The 17,290-nt window shown below is 43.8% G+C and overlaps 1 pseudogene; it reads left to right on the plus strand.

Moving 5' to 3' along the window:
* LOC112221557 overlaps positions 1 to 17,290 on the plus strand; it is a 20,060-nt pseudogene continuing 2,770 nt past the window's right edge.

Here is a 17,290-nt window from a genome sequence, read left to right on the forward strand (position 1 = left end):
ATGACGGTTTGTGCTGGTTGTACCATCATTCTGTTACCAAACTTTGCATCTTACCCTATCCAGCCCAGTGAGGTGAGCTGGGCGCAGTAAAATAGGTGTGGCACAGTAACATAGGTCCAGGGTTGCTGTCCAAACGCCTGTGGTGCTGAAGTCCTATATTTTCTTTGCACTGATCATTATATCTCTCATTGTCATCATAATTTCACCTCAGCGTCATAGCCGTCTCCATATCCCACTGAAATATATTCAAATTGCGCTGGTTGAAATAAGCCAAATTTTGTCCATGATGCTGAATGTTTGTGTGGCAGTTGAAGGTCCAATATTTTCACGCTGACTACTTTAGTATGTCCTAAGTTGTCTATGACTTTTTTACACCTGCAGTCTTTGACATAAAGTACCAGTCAAAGGTTTTGACTGTGGATGATTGTGGAGGCCAGGTCATCTGATGTGGCACTCCATCACTTTCCTTCTTGGTCAAATAGCCCTTACACAGCCTGTTGGTGTGTTGGGTCATTGTCCTGTTAAAAAACAAATGATAGTCCCACTAAGCGCAAACCAGATGGGATGGTGTATCGCTGCAGAATGCTGTGGTAGCCATGCTGGTTAAGTGTGCCTTGAATTCTAAATAAATCACTGACAGTGTAACCAGCAAAATATCCCCACACCATCACACCTCCTCTCCATGCTTCATAGAGGGAACCACACACGCGGAAATCATTTGTTCACCTACTCTTCGTCTCACAAAGACGAGGCGGTTGGAACCAAAAATCTCAAATTTGAACTCATCAGACCAAAGGACAGATTTCCACTAGTCTAATGTCCATTACTCGTGTTTTTTGGCCGAAGCATGTCTCTTATTATTATTGGTGTCCTTTAGTAGTGGTTTCTTTGCAGCAATTTGACCATGAAGGCCTGATTCACGCAGTCTCCTCTGAACAGTTGATGTTGAGGTGTGTCTGTTACTTGAACTCTGTGAAGCATTTATTTGGGCTGCAATTTCTGAGACTGGTAACTCTAATGAACTTATCCTCGGCAGCAGAGGTAACTCTGGGTCTTCCTTTCCTGTGGCGGTTCTCATGAGTGACAGCTTCAACTTTCAAAGTTCTTAACATTTTTCGGATTGACTGGCCTTTATGTCTGAAAGTAGCGATGGACTGTCGTTTCTATTCGCTTTTTTGAGCTGTTCTTGCCATAATATGGACTTGATCTTTTACTAAATAGGACTATCTTCTGTATACCACCCCTACCATGTCACAACAAAACCGATTGGCTCAAACACATTAAGAAGGAAAGAAATTCCACAAATGAACTTTTAACAAGGTACACCTGTTAATTGAATTGCATTCCAGGTGACTACCTCATGAATCTGCTTGAGAGAATGCCAAGCGTGTGCAAACTGTCATCAAGACAAAGGGGGGCTACTTTGAAGAATCTCAAATATTAAATGTATTTTTATTTGTTTACCACTTTTTTGGTTATTACATGATTCCATATGTGTTATTTCATAGTTTTGTCTTCACAACTATTCTACAAAGTAAAAATAGTAAAAATAAAGAAAAACCGTTGAACGAGTAGGCGTGTCCAAACTTTTAACAGGTACTTTATATTTTTGATAATGCATATTCATGAATATATTTATGTAAGATGACAAACTTGTTAAATTCACTCTCACATTTGGTATATAAAATGTGCTACAACTGACCCATTCCATGGTTACAACTAACCCCGACTAATAGTTTAGGCCTAGCCTACTCTTAATTCTGCCAATTGTTGGTAGATGAATTGTTATTATGGTACATTTTAATACCTCTAACTCATAAAAAGCATGAGTTGGCGCACACCAGGAGAAAATTATTTAGTATAGAGGTGGTGACTAACGGTTAATAAACTGTAAGCTATAAAAAAAACAGAATGAGTTGCACCATATGTATAACCTCCCAGTAATTTATTGGGTAAAAAACACCAACGTTTCGGCCTCCCTGTGCCTTAGTCAGGGTAATGTCATGAATGCTTGAACCAGGTTATGTAGTCATACAGTGCAATTAGTGCAACCAATGACAATAGTGAGGGGTTGGTGCCCCCCCTCTGGGTTGGCGCCCCCCCTTGGGTTGTGCCGTGGTGGAGATCTTTGTGGGCTATACTCGGCCTTGTCTCAGGATGGTAAGTTGGTGGTTGAAGATATCCCTCTAGTGGTGTGGGGGCTGTGCTTTGGCAAAGTGGGTGGGGTTATATCCTTCCTGTTTGGCCCTGTCCAGGGGTATCATCGGATGGGGCTACAGTGTCTCCTGACCCCTCCTGTCTCAGCCTCCAGTATTTATGCTGAAGTAGTTTATGTTTCGGGGGCTAGGCTCAGTTTGTTATATCTGGAGTACTTCTCCTGTCTTATCCGGTGTCCTGTGTGAATTTAAGTATGCTCTCTCTAATTCTCTCTTTCTCTCAGAGGAGGACCTGAGCCCTAGGACCATGCCTCAGGACTACCTGGCATGATGACTCCTTGCTGTCCCCAGTCCACCTGGCCGTGCTGCTGCTCCAGTTTCAACTGTTCTGCCTGTGGCTATGGAACCCTGACCTGTTCACCGGACGTGCTACCTGTCCCAGACCTGCTGTTTTCAACTCTCTAGAGACAGCAGGAGGGGTAGAGATATTCTCAAGGATCGGCTATGAAAAGCCAACTGACATTTACTCCTGAGGTGCTGACTTGTTGCACCCTCGATTATTATTATTTGACCATGCTGGTCATTTATGAACATTTGAACATCTTGGCCATGTTCTGTTATAATCTCCACCCGGCACAGCCAGAAGAGGACTGGCCACCCTTCATAGCCTGGTTCCTCTCGAGGTTTCTTCCTAGGTTTTGGCCTTTCTTGGGAGTTTTTCCTAGCCACCGTGCTTCTACACCTGCATTGCTTGCTGTTTGGGGATTTAGGCTGGGTTTCTGTACAGCACTTTGATATATCAGCTGATGTAAGAAGGGCTATATAAATTGATTTGATTTGATTTGATGATGAAGGCCTGATTCACACAGTCTCCTCTGAACAGTTGATGTTGAGATGTGTCTGTTACTTGAACTGTGTGAAGCATTTATTTGGGCTGCAATCTGAGGTGCAGTTAACTCAGTTAACTTATCCTCTGCAGCAGAGGTAACTCTGGGTCTTCCTTTCCTATGGCGGTCCTCATGAGAGCCAGTTTAATCATAGCGCTTAATAGTTTTTGCGACTGCACTTGAAGGATTGACTGACCATCATGTCTTAATCTTAAGGATCCAACCCAAATCTAACTGCCTCTAACTCAGGATCTGAAGCAAGGAAATGCATATTCTTGATAACATTTGAAAAGAAACACTTTGAAGTTTGTGGAAATGTGAAATTAATGTAGGAGAATATAACACATTAGATCTGGTAAAAGATTATACAACGAAAAAACATGCATATTTTTGAAATGCAACAGAAAGGCCATAATGCATTATTCCAGCCCAGGTGCGATTTAGATTTGGGCCACTAGGTGGCAGCAGTGTATGTGCAAAGTTTTAGAGTTATCCAATGACCCATTGTATATCTGTTGTGCCTAAATGTTTTATTAATACATTTTCAAGTTCATAATTGTGCACTCTCCTCAAACAATAGCATTGTATTATTTCACTTTGTAATAGCTACTGTAAATTGGACAGTGCAGTTAGATTTAAAATAATTTAAGCTTTCTGCCCATATCAGATATGTCTATGTCCTGGGAAATGTTCATGTTACTTACACCCTCATGCTAATCACGTTAGCCTACGTTAGCTTAACCGTCCTGTGGGGGGACACCGATTAATGATGGACTGTTGTTTCTCTTTGAATGAGTAGGTGTGTCCAAACTTTTGACTGGTACTGTATGTCTGTGAAAGAGAAAGGTTGCCTTTGTAAATTATTCTTCAGGCTTTTACCTCACCTCTGACCCCTGTCCTGAAGTCAACCACAACCATGTCTATATTTGTCTCACAACGAATTTACCCTCTCTCTCCTCTCTACCTCTCCTCTCCCTCTCCAGGGGTCGGCTGATTTGTACACCAGTAGACTGTCAGATTCCGACCTGTCAGCGGAGGAGGACCGCGAGGCGTATTGGCGTGAAGCCGAGCACCAGGCCCAGCTCCAGCTCGACAGAGCTACGGTGAGTTTTGTTATGACACACACACACACACAAATATACATACTGCAGGAATGCATATACACACAAACACACTGTTACAGTTTTTTTGGATTGCTTACACACTAAAATTAAAAGTAGTACACTATTAGCAAAACCTTACACTCAAGAAGCAAAACATCAGCCCATATTTGCACAACTATAAGCACATTGTCAACCTCACACTTGTTGCAAAACTCTACACACAGTGATTTGCAAAACGCTAAACACACTTAACATACATTACACACAAAAATCTATCATGAAGTCACGTCCTTGCAATACCAAAGCACTGACTGTCAAATTACCACACCGTCCAACCAATTGGTTCAACACAGTCGGTTCAACACAGTCATCAGGTGTGCAAACACTCGTTTGCTTAATTGTAGACACACCAATTAGGTGTATAAGCACTATAAAAAGCAGCAGGTGAGTTCATCGGTCTTCAAGCACAATGGAAAGAGTCAGAGAAAGAGTAAGACGAGGAGGAGAACGAGGAAGACGAGGAGAATGAGGAGGACGAGGAGAACGAGGAGGATGGGGAGGAGGACGAGGAGAACGAGGAGGACGAGGAGGAGGACAAGAAGGAGGAGGAAGAGGAAGACAAGAAGGTGCTCAAAGAGGACCGAATCTGACAAATGAGATCCGCGCAACACTGGTTGACCACGTTGTCAACCACGGCCTGACGCTGAGGGAGGCTGGACTGCGAGTACAGCCAAATCTAAGCCGATATACAGTGGCAAGTGTGATGAGAACATTTAGACTGGAAAATAGGTATTGTAAAAATATCATCACAACAAAAACATCTGCACGGTTTCAGTAACTGCTTACAGTACTGTATTCTATGCACTATCAGCACTTCTGTTACCTTTTCCTGTGAAATTACTGTACTATTGTATACTGTTTTTTTTCTACATAGGTTTGAGGGTCAGGGACGACAAGGGGGAAGGCCTCCTATGTTCACAGAACAGCAAGAGAGGGAGATAGTAAACATGGTTTTGGCCAACAATGCTATAACACTCAAGCAGCTCCAAGCTAACATGGTCAATAACCACGCCCTTTTCAACGACATCCATCAGGTCTCAACATCAACACTGGCACGCATCCTAAAAAAAAAACATATTCAAATGAAGCAAATTTATCGAGTGCCTTTCGAGCGCAATTCCGAAAGGGTGAAACGACTGCGTCATTATTATGCAGAGGTATGTATTCACTTTAGCAGTGTGATCTTGCATACTGTCAAATCAAATCAAATTTTATTTGTCACATACACATGGTTAGCAGATGTTAATGCGAGTGTAGCGAAATGCTTGTGCTTCTAGTTCCGACAATGCAGTAATAACGATCAAGTAATCTAACTAACAATTCCAAAAAAAAAAAACTACTGTCTTATACACAGTGTAAGGGGATAAAGAATATGTACATAAGGATATATGAATGAGTGATGGTACAGAGCAGCATAGGCAAGATACAGTAGATGATATCGAGTACAGTATATACATATGAGATAAGTATGTAAACCAAGTGGCATAGTTAAAGTGGCTAGTGATACATGTATTACATAAGGATGCAGTCGATGATATAGAGTACAGTATCAACGTATGCATATGAGATGAACAATGTAGGGTAAGTAACATTATATAAGGTAGCATTGTTTAAAGTGGCTAGTGATATATTTACATAATTTCCCATCAATTCCCATGATTAAAGTGGCTGGAGTAGAGTCAGTGTCATTGACAGTGTGTTGGCAGTAGCCACTCAATGTTAGTGGTGGCTGTTTAACAGTCTGATGGCCTTGAGATAGAAGCTGTTTTTCAGTCTCTCGGTCCCAGCTTTGATGCACCTGTACTGACCTCGCCTTCTGGATGACAGCGGGGTGAACAGGCAGTGGCTCGGGTGGTTGATGTCCTTGATGATCTTTATGGCCTTCCTGTAGCATCGGGTGGTGTAGGTGTCCTGGAGGGCAGGTAGTTTGCCCCCGGTGATGCGTTGTGCAGACCTCACTACCCTCTGGAGAGCCTTACGGTTGAGGGCGGTGCAGTTGCCATACCAGGCGGTGATACAGCCCGCCAGGATGCTCTCGATTGTGCATCTGTAGAAGTTTGTGAGTGCTTTTGGTGACAAGCCGAATTTCTTCAGCCTCCTGAGGTTGAAGAGGCGCTGCTGCGCCTTCCTCACGATGCTGTCTGTGTGAGTGGACCAATTCAGTTTGTCTGTGATGTGTATGCCGAGGAACTTAAAACTTGCTACCCTCTCCACTACTGTTCCATCGATGTGGATGGGGGTGTTCCCTCTGCTGTTTCCTGAAGTCCACAATCATCTCCTTAGTTTTGTTGACGTTGAGTGTGAGGTTATTTTCCTGACACCACACTCCGAGGGCCCTCACCTCCTCCCTGTAGGCCGTCTCGTCGTTGTTGGTGATCAAGCCTACCACTGTTGTGTCGTCCGCAAACTTGATGATTGAGTTGGAGGCGTGCATGGCCACGCAGTCGTGGGTGAACAGGGAGTACAGGAGGGGGCTCAGAACGCACCCTTGTGGGGCCCCAGTGTTGAGGATCAGCGGGGAGGAGATGTTGTTGCCTACCCTCACCACCTGGGGGCGGCCCGTCAGGAAGTCCAGTACCCAGTTGCACAGGGCGGGGTCGAGACCCAGGGTCTCGAGCTTGATGACGAGCTTGGAGGGTACTATGGTGTTGAATGCCGAGCTGTAGTCGATGAACAGCATTCTCACATAGGTATTCCTCTTGTCCAGATGGGTTAGGGCAGTGTGCAGTGTGGTTGAGATTGCATCGTCTGTGGACCTATTTGGGCGGTAAGCAAATTGGAGTGGGTCAAGGGTGTCAGGTAGGGTGGAGGTGATATGGTCCTTGACTAGTCTCTCAAAGCACTTCATGATGACGGATGTGAGTGCTACGGGGCGGTAGTCGTTTAGCTCAGTTACCTTAGCTTTCTTGGGAACAGGAACAATGGTGGCCCTCTTGAAGCATGTGGGAACAGCAGACTGGTATAGGGATTGGTTGAATATGTCCGTAAACACACCGGCCAGCTGGTCTGCGCATGCTCTGAGGGCGCGGCTGGGGATGCCGTCTGGGCCTGCAGCCTTGCGAGGGTTAACACGTTTAAATGTCTTACTCACTTCGGCTGCAGTGAAGGAGAGACCGCATGATTCCGTTGCAGGCCGTGTCAGTGGCACTGTATTGTCCTCAAAGCGGGCAAAAAAGTTATTTAGTCTGCCTGGGAGCAAGACATCCTGGTCCGTGACTGGGCTGGGTTTCTTCCTGTAGTCCGTGATTGACTGTAGACCCTGCCACATACCTCTTGTGTCTGAGCCGTTGAATTGAGATTCTACTTTGTCTCTGTACTGGCGCTTAGCTTGTTTGATAGCCTTGCGGAGGGAATAGCTGCACTGTTTGTATTCAGTCATGTTACCAGACACCTTGCCCTGATTAAAAGCAGTGGTTCGTGCCTTCAGTTTCACACGAATGCTGCCATCAATCCATGGTTTCTGGTTAGGGAATGTTTTAATCGTTGCTATGGGAACGACATCTTCAACGCACGTTCTAATGAACTCGCACACCGTATCAGCGTATTCGTCAATGTTGTTGTCTGACGCAATACGAAACATCTCCCAGTCCACGTGATGGAAGCAGTCTTGGAGTGTGGAGTCAGCTTGGTCGGACCAGCGTTGGACAGACCTCAGCGTGGGAGCTTCTTGTTTTAGTTTCTGTCTGTAGGCAGGGATCAACAAAATGGAGTCGTGGTCAGCTTTTCCGAAAGGGGGCGGGGCAGGGCCTTATATGCGTCGCGGAAGTTAGAGTAACAATGATCCAGGGTCTTTCCACCCCTGGTTGCGCAATCAATATGCTGATAAAATTTAGGGAGTCTTGTTTTCAGATTAGCCTTGTTAAAATCCCCAGCTACAATGAATGCAGCCTCCGGATAAATCGTTTCCAGTTTGCAGAGAGTTAAATAAAGTTCGTTCAGAGCCATCGATGTGTCTGCTTGGGGGGGGATATATACGGCTGTGATTATAATCGAAGAGAATTCTCTTGGTAGATAATGCGGTCTACATTTGATTGTGAGGAATTCTAAATCAGGTGAACAGAAGGATTTGAGTTCCTGTATGTTTCCTTCATCACACCATGTCACGTTGGCCATAAGGCATACGCCCCCGCCCGTCTTCTTACCAGAAAGATGTTTGTTTCTGTCGGCGCGATGCGTGGAGAAACCTGCTGGCTGCACCGCTTCGGATTGCGTCTCTCCAGTGAGCCATGTTTCCGTGAAGCAGAGAACGTTACAGTCTCTGATGTCCCTCTGGAATGCTACCCTTGCTCGGATTTCATCAACCTTGTTGTCAAGAGACTGGACATTGGCAAGAAGAATGCTGGGGAGTGGTGCACGATGTGCCCGTCTCCGGAGTCTGACCAGAAGACCGCTTCGTTTCCCTCTTTTTCTGAGTCGTTTTTTTTTTTTTTTTGGTCGCTGCATGTGATCCACTCGGTTACACTGGTTGTAAGGCAGAACTCAGGATCCGCATCGCGAAAAACATATTCTTGGTCGTACTGATGGTGAGTTGACGCTGATCTTATATTCAGTAGTTCTTGTCGGCTGTATGTAAAGAAACCTAAGATGACCTGGGGTACTAGTGTAAGAAATAACACGTAAAAAAACAAAAAACTGCATAGTTTCCTAGGAACGCGAAGCGAGGCGGCCATCTCTGTCGGCGCCGGAAGTAATCTTTTACTGTACTGTAATATGTATACTAGATCTACACTGAACTACACAATTTTGCCTGACACTGTTTGTCAGAGAGTTTTACGAATGGATGGAGAGGAGATCCAGCATGAGTTCATTTACGTAGATGAGGCTGGGTTCAACCTGACGAGAACACGAAGGAGGGGAAGAAACATCATTGGCCACAGGGCTATAGTCAATGTCCCAGGGCAACGTGGGGGTAATATAACACTCTGTGCAGCCATTACACAGAATGGGGTCCTCCACCGCCATGCCCATATGGGCCCTTACAACACAGCACTCATACTTACATTCTTGGACCAATTGCACAACATAACAGCAGCAAATCAAATCGATCATATGCAATACATTGTTGTCTGGGACAATGTGTCTTTCCACCGCTCTGCTCTGGTTCAGAACTGGTTTCAGCAACATCCACATTTCACCGTCCTATATCTTCCACCATACTCTCCATTCCTCAACCCTATAGAAGAGTTTTTCTTGGCATAGAGGTGGAAGGTATATGATCTCCGTCTCCAGGCTGAGGTACCCCTCATCCAAGCCATGGAGGAGGCCTGTGGAGGAGACCAGATGGAGGTAGCAGCAATGCAAGTATGGATTCGTCATTCAAGACGTTTCTTTCCAAGGTGTCTTGCTAATGACAACATTGCCTGTGATGTTGATGAAATTCTCTGGCCAGATCCAGCTAGGCAAAGAGACAATGTCTAGTTATTTATTTATTTTAAATTTTGAACTTACAATACGTAAAGTGACATTTGGTTACAGTATTATGAATCTCCATGTCAACATTTTGGGCGTGTTGAGAAATAAATGAGTTTCTTCAGTCTGCAACATTGGTCTTGTGTAGTGTTTGGTGAATTGACATTATATTTGTACTTTGTTGATAGTAGCCTACTCTAATCATAGGGAAGTAGAAGTGCTAAAAGGGTTTTAGGTTTATCACAGCAGAGTGTAACTCGTGCAAACAGAGTATAGTAATGTGAAACGTGTGTGTTTCATATGGTAACAAAGTGTGGTTTTTAAAAGAAGTGTATAGTTTTTACAAGAGTGTTTAATTTTGCAAAAGATCTGTAGTGTTTTGCTAATTGGGTGTGTGGTTGTGCTAATTGTGTGTAGTGTTTTGAAAACACGGGCCCTGTTTTGAAAATCGTGCTTAAGAAAACAAAAAAAACTGTAATACTAATTCATGACCACACACATACATTATTGGCAACACAAATTGAAACATTGTTGTTTGCTGTGCTTGCAGTCTAAACTTGTAGCGTTTGCAGTGAAGACCAATGTGAGTTACTGTGGAGCTCTAGATGGCGACTGTCCTGTTGAAGGAGCTGCAATCAACTACGAAGCCAAAGACTTCCTGCACATTAAGGAGGTGAGGAACAACACTCCTCAAGATGGAAGAACCCTCCTTTCTCCCCCCTTCATCTCACTCCTCTTCCTCTCTACCCTCTTCCTCTCACTCCTTTTCCTCTCGCTCCTCTTCATCTCACTCCTTTTCCTCTCTACCCTCTTCCTCTCACTCCTTTTCCATTCTCCCCTCATCCTCTCACTCCTCTTCGTCTCTCCCCTCGTCCTCTCACTCCACTTCTTCTCTCCCTTCTTCCTCTCACTCCTCTTCCTCTCACTCCTCTTCCTCTCTCCCCTCTTCCCCAAGGGAACCACACAGCTGTAGAAAGCATCCATGTCGTGGTTATAACTACTTGTGCTGGATTAGTTAGGGAAATATTCATATTGTTGTATTTCCAGAAGTAGTAACCATACAGTAGCTACAATAATGACGTGGATCAGGCAGTGATGTGTTTCATGGTGTAATGTTGCATTATGTATTGTATTGTATTGTATTGAAACAGAAGTACAATAATGACTGGTGGATTGGTCATTTGGTGAAGGAGGGGGCAGACATCACCTTCATCCCCAGCCCTCTGCGCCTGGAAGCTATAAGACACAAACACATGCAGAAACAAAGGTGAACCAACACTAACACTGAAGTTACATTTTACACAATATTTGCCACACATTTTGTGTTCATACGATGTCCTGATGTTTGTAAGAATTTGTGACATCAAGGGAATATCGGGGTCACAATTTAATATTGTATTGTGTCCTAACATTGAACTGGCCTTCTTTACACTTAAGCCTTAACACCATAACCATAACAGTAACCATAAACCCCAACTATGACCCAGGCTGTAACCCCTGACCTTTGTTCTGATTTGTCTGTTGTCAAAAATTGTCTATTATATTGACATGGTAGTCAAGTGACTGCTCTAATTATGGAAATACGTGTCCTCAAAGATGAAAGGCAGGCAGGAGGAGGTGAGATCAGGTCAACTCAAATCAAATCGTATTTGTCACATGCTTCATAAACAACAGGTGTAGAATAACAGTGAAGTGCTTACAGGCCCCTCCCAACAGTGCAGAGAGATATTTTTTTAAATAATAGAAAGATAATAACATGAATAAATACACAATGAGTAATGATAACTTGGCTATATACACAGGGTACCAGTACAGAGTCTATGTCCCTAAACTGTGACATGCTTAACACCCCGGCCATCCTACAATCTAAGCTTGATGCCCTCAATCTTACACAAATTATCAATGAACCTACCAGGTACAACCCCAAATCCGTAAACACGGGCACCCTCATAGATATCATCCTAACCAACCTGCCCTCCAAATACACCTCTGCTGTTTTCAACCAAGATCTCAGTGATCACTGCCTCATTGCCTGCATCCATAAGTCTGTATAGCACTTTGAGATATCAGCTGATGTACGAAGGGCTATATATAAATACATTTGATTTGATATGATTATGGTTGTGTGGTTAAACGACCACCCCTCATCACTGTCAAACGCTCCCTAAAACACTTCAGCGAGCAGGCCTTTCTAATCAACCTGGCTGGGGTATCCTGGAATGATATTGACCTCATTCCGTCAGTAGAGGATGCCTGGTTATTCTTTAAAAGTGCCTTCCTCACCATCTTAAATAAGCATGCTCCATTCAAAAAAATTAGAACCAGGAACAGATATAGCCCTTGGTTCACTCTAGACCTGACTGCCCTTGAACAGCACTAAAACATACTGTGGTGTACTGCATTAGCATCGAATAGCCCCCATGATATGCAACTTTTTAGGGAAGTTAGGAACCAATATACATAGGCAGTTAGGAAAGCTAAGGCTAGCTTTTTCTAACAGAAATTTGCATCCTGTAGGACAAACTCAAAAAAGTTCTGAGACACTAAAGTCCATGGAGAATAAGAGCACCTCCTCCCAACTGCCCACTGCACTGAGGCTAGGAAACACTGTCACCACCGATGAATATAATTGAGAATTTCAATAAGCATTTTTCTACGGCTGGCCATGCTTTCCACCTGGCTACCCCTACCCTGGTCAACTGCCCGGCACCCCCCTAAGCAACTCGCCAAAGCCTCCCCCATTTCTCCTTCACCCAAATCCAGATAGCTGATGTTCTGAAAGAGCTGCAAAATCTGGACCCCTACAAATCAGCCGGGCTAGATCATCTGGACCCTTTCTTTCTAAAATTATCTGCCGATATTGTTGCAGCCCCTATTACTAGCCTGTTCAACCTCTCTTTCGTATCGTCTGAGATTCCCAAAGATTGGAAAGCTGCCGCATCATCCCCCTCTTCAAAGGGGAGACACTCTAGACCCAAACTGCTACAGACCTATATCTATCCTACCCTGCCTTTCTAAGGTCTTCGAAAACCAGGTTAACAAACAGATCACCGACCATTTCGAATCCCACCGTACCTTCTCCGCTATGCAATCTGGTTTCATTGCTGGTCATGGGTGCACCTCAGCCACACTCAAGGTCCTAAACGATATCATAACCGCAATTGATAAGAGACATTACTGTGCAGCCGTATTCATCGACCTGGCCAAGGTTTTTGACTCTGTCAATCACCACATTCTTATCGGCAGACTAAACAGCCTTGGTTTCTCAAATGACTGCCTCGCCTGGTTCACCAACTACTTCTCTGATAGAGTTCAATGTGTCAAATCGGAGGGCCTGTTGTCTGGACCTCTGGCAGTCTCTATGGGGGTGCCACAGGGTTCAATTCTCGTGCTGACTCTCTTCTCTGTATACATCAATGATGTCGCTCATGCTGCAGGTTATTCTCTGATCCACCTCTACGCAGACGACACCATTCTGTATACTTCTGGCCCTTCTTTGGACACTGTGTTAACTAACCTCCAGACGAGCTTCAATGCCACACAACTCTCCTTCCATTGCCTCCAACTGCTCTTAAATGCAAGTAAAACTAAATGCATGCTCTTCAACCGATCGCTGCCCGCACCTGCTCGCCCATCCAGCATCACTACTCTGGACGGTTCTGACTTAGAATATGTGGACAAATACCTAGGTGTCTGGTTAGACTGTAAACTCTCCTTCCAGACTCACATTAAGCATCTCCAATCCAAAATTAAATCTAGAATCGGCTTCCTATTTCGCAACAAAGCATCCTTCACTCATGTTGCCAAACATTTCCTCATAAAACTGACCATCCTACCGATCCTCGACTTCGGCGATGTCATTTACAAAATAGCCTCCAACACTCTACTCAACAAATTGGATGCAGTCTTTCACAGTGCCATCCGTTTGGTCACCAAAGCCCCATATACTACTCACCATTTGGACCTGTACGCTCTCATTGGCTGGCCCTCGCTTCATACTCGTCGTCAAACCCACTGGCTCCAGGTCATCAACAAGTCTCTGCTAGGTAAAGCCCCGCCTTATCTCAGCTCACTGGTCATCATAGCAGCACCCACCCGCAGCACGCGCTCCAGCAGGTACAGTATATCTCACTAGTCACCCCCAAAGCCAATTCCTCTTTGGCCGCCTTTCCTTCCAGTTCTCTGCTGCCAATGACTGGAACTAACTGCAAAAATCACTGAAGCTGGAGACTCATGTCTCCCTCACTAGCTTTAAGCACCAGCTGTCAGAGCAGCTCACAGATCACTGCACCTGTACATAGCCCATCCAACTACTTCATCCCCATACTGTATTTGTTTATTTATCTTACTCACCCCAGTATCTTTACTTGCACATTCATCTTCTGCACATCGATCACTCCCGTGTTTAATTGCTAAATTGTAATTACTTCGCCACCATGGCCTATTTATTGCCTTACCTCCCTTATCTTACCTCATTTGCACAAACTGTATATAGACTTTTTTTCTACTGTATTATTGACTTTATGTTTGTTTGTTTGTTCTTTGTGTAACTCTGTGTTGTTGTATGTGTCGAACTGCTTTGTTTTATCTTTATCTTATCTTGGGTAGGTATTTGGTTAACTATTTAGCAGTCTTATGGCTTGGGGGTAGAAGCTGTTCAGGGTCTTGTTGGTTCCAGACTTGGTGCATCATTACCGCTTGCCATGCGGTAGCAGAGAGAACCAATTTTGTGAGAGAGAACCAATGACAATTTTGACACGAGTGTCTACTTATATCAGTGCATTCGTTACAACGCAAACATGACCAAACTTCTATTAAATCAAATAAGCAATTACATTTTTTGTTGACCATTTTTCAACACTCTCATTGATCTCCATACAAAAATGCCTTACTTCGTGGGCTTATATTCGTGGACAGATTTTGAGCAGAGTAAATAACACCTCTCGCTTCACCTCTTCCTCTGCTGTTGTACAGGAAAACAGTGCATAACTCTCTGTCTAGCCTGGGTGACATGGTCTCAGGGAGCTGGAAGACCGCGTCGCCATCAGGTGGTAAGTATAAGAATTACAACATCAGACCTTTTCCTCAGGAATCTAATACTGTATTTCACCTCAATCTTGATCTTTCTCCTCACTCACTGATATAATGTCTAATGTGACTGATTGTACTTATTTTGTTTTCAAAAGACAAACAGAAGCAAAATCAGGTAGGTTTTTAATCATGTAGTTTTCTCTGATACAAGCATGAACCTATTTTACAGGGTGTCATTTTTCACCAATTATAGGAACTTCTAGCTTTGATTAACACTCTCTCTTTCTCTTTGTATCTCGCTCTTCTGTCATACAAGAGCACCTTCCTCCATATGACGTCGTCCCATCTATGAGGCCAGTGGTCTTAGTAGGACCGTCCCTGAAGGGCTATGAGGTAAACGTCTCTCTCTCCGTCTCCCTTCCGGTAAGGCTTAAAACAGTTTCTCTACCAGGAGCAGGCAAGCTATGTGTCTTCTTCCTTGGGGGACCGAAATACACCGGAGATTTGACAAACTGGGTGTCAGTTAAGCTAACCTTCTGAGGTAACGGTTGGTTGAGAAACACTTTCCTAGAACCAGTTAAGCGCAACCTCTAGTCTGCTCCAATTAGTGATACGGATTAACATTCTCATTTCTTTCTCTCTGTATGCTTGGGGACATTGTCCATTTGGAAGACCCATTTGCGACCAAGCTTTAACTTCTTGACTGATGTCTTGAGATGTTGCTTCAATATATCCACATAATTTCACTTCCTCATGATGCCATTTATTTTGTGAAGTGCACCAGTCCTGCAGCAAAGCACTCCCACAACATATTGCTAACACCCCCGTGCTTCACAGTTGAGATGGTATTCTTTGGCTTGCAAGCATCCCCCTTTTCCTCCAAACATGACAATGGTCATTATGGCCAAACAGTTCTATTTTTGTTTCATCTGATCAGAGGACATTTCTCCAAAAAGTATGATTTTTGTCCCCATGTGCAGTTGTAAACCGTAGTCTGGCTTTTTTATGGCGGTTTTGGATCAGTGGCTTCTTCCTTGCTGAGCGGCCTTTCAGGTTATGTCGATATAGGACTCGTTTTACTGTGGATATAGATATTTTGTACCTGTTTCCTCCAGCATCTTCACAAGGTCCTTTGCTGTTGTTCTGGGATTGATTTACACTTTTCACACCAAAGTACGTTCATCTCTAGGAGACAGAATGCGTCTCCTTCCTGAGCGGTATTATGTCTGCGTGGTCCCATGGTGTTTATACTTGCGTACTAGTGTTTGTACAGATGAACGTGGTACCTTCAGGCATTTGGAAATTGCTCCCAACGATGAACCAGACTTGTACATCCACAGGTACACCTCCAATTGACTCAAATGATGTCAATTAGCCTATCAGAAGCTTCTAAAGCCATGACATAATTTTCTGGAATTTTCCAAGCTGTTTAAAGGCACAGTCAACTTAGTGTATGTAAACTTCTGACCCACTAGAATTGTGATACAGTGAATTATAAGTGAAATAATCTGTATGTAAACAATTGTTGGAAAAATTACTTGTGTCATGCACAAAGTAGATGTGCTAACCACCTTGCCAAAACTATAGTTTGTTAACAAGAAATTTGTGGAGTGGTTGAAAAATGAGTTTGAATGACTCCAACCTAAGTGAATGTAAACTTCCAACTTCAACTGTTGATGTTTATTTGATCTGGGGTTCAAATTCAATGGATTTCAAAGTATACTTCTTTAGGGAAGAGGATTTCTCACATACTCTACACATTTTGCCAAATGTGCATGGTGAAGCTGGATGCTTAGACTTAGAGATACTGGAGTAAAGTTGCATGTTTTATACCCTGATGCTTAGCTAGTTTCTTTGATAATTATATGTGTGCATCCAATATCTTTCTCTACCCTCTCTCATGTGACAGATATGATGCAGAAAGCTCTGTTTGACTTCCTGAAACACAGGTTTGATGGAAGGTTAGTATAGACAGGCATCATAATTAACCTACGGTTGCAGATTCATGTAGTTAATTGTTTACTTCTCTATTGTATGCACATCTATGACACAAGTTCTTTTGTTTGCTTTCTCTCTGTTTGGTCCCTTCCTGAATCACCATCACATTCACCACTGTGGTATTCTATCTGTAGTGTGTATTTGCAGCGTAATTGTGTTATTTGTGTCGATCATGTTTTGTTTTGGACACCTGCAGAATCTCCTGAACACGCAACAAGAGTCCCATCATGGAGAGATCCAATACTCGCTCCAGCCTGGGTGAGTACTCACTCACACACACACACACACACACACATTCACTTTCACAAACATTTGCTCATGTTGACACTATTACGAAATGTGTTAAGCGGCCAGAGTGCATGGATAGATCTCATGGTCAGGTACAGTAATGTATCTCTCTCCCCTACAGCCGAGGTCCGGAGTGAGATAGAGAGGATATTTGAGCTGGCCAAAACCCTCCAGTTGGTGGTCCTGGATGCAGACACCATCAACCATCCGGCCCAGCTAGCCAAGACTTCCCTGGCCCCCATCTTGGTCTACGTCAAAGTTTCCTCACCAAAGGTGAGACACAATCAGGCACCTAATACATGTCTTGCAGATGTAGTGTAAGTGGGCCTCATTGAGGATATATGATGATATCTTTTCA

Source organism: Oncorhynchus tshawytscha, linkage group LG22 (assembly GCF_018296145.1).
Source record: "Oncorhynchus tshawytscha isolate Ot180627B linkage group LG22, Otsh_v2.0, whole genome shotgun sequence".
Classification (NCBI taxonomy): Eukaryota; Metazoa; Chordata; class Actinopteri; order Salmoniformes; family Salmonidae; genus Oncorhynchus; species Oncorhynchus tshawytscha.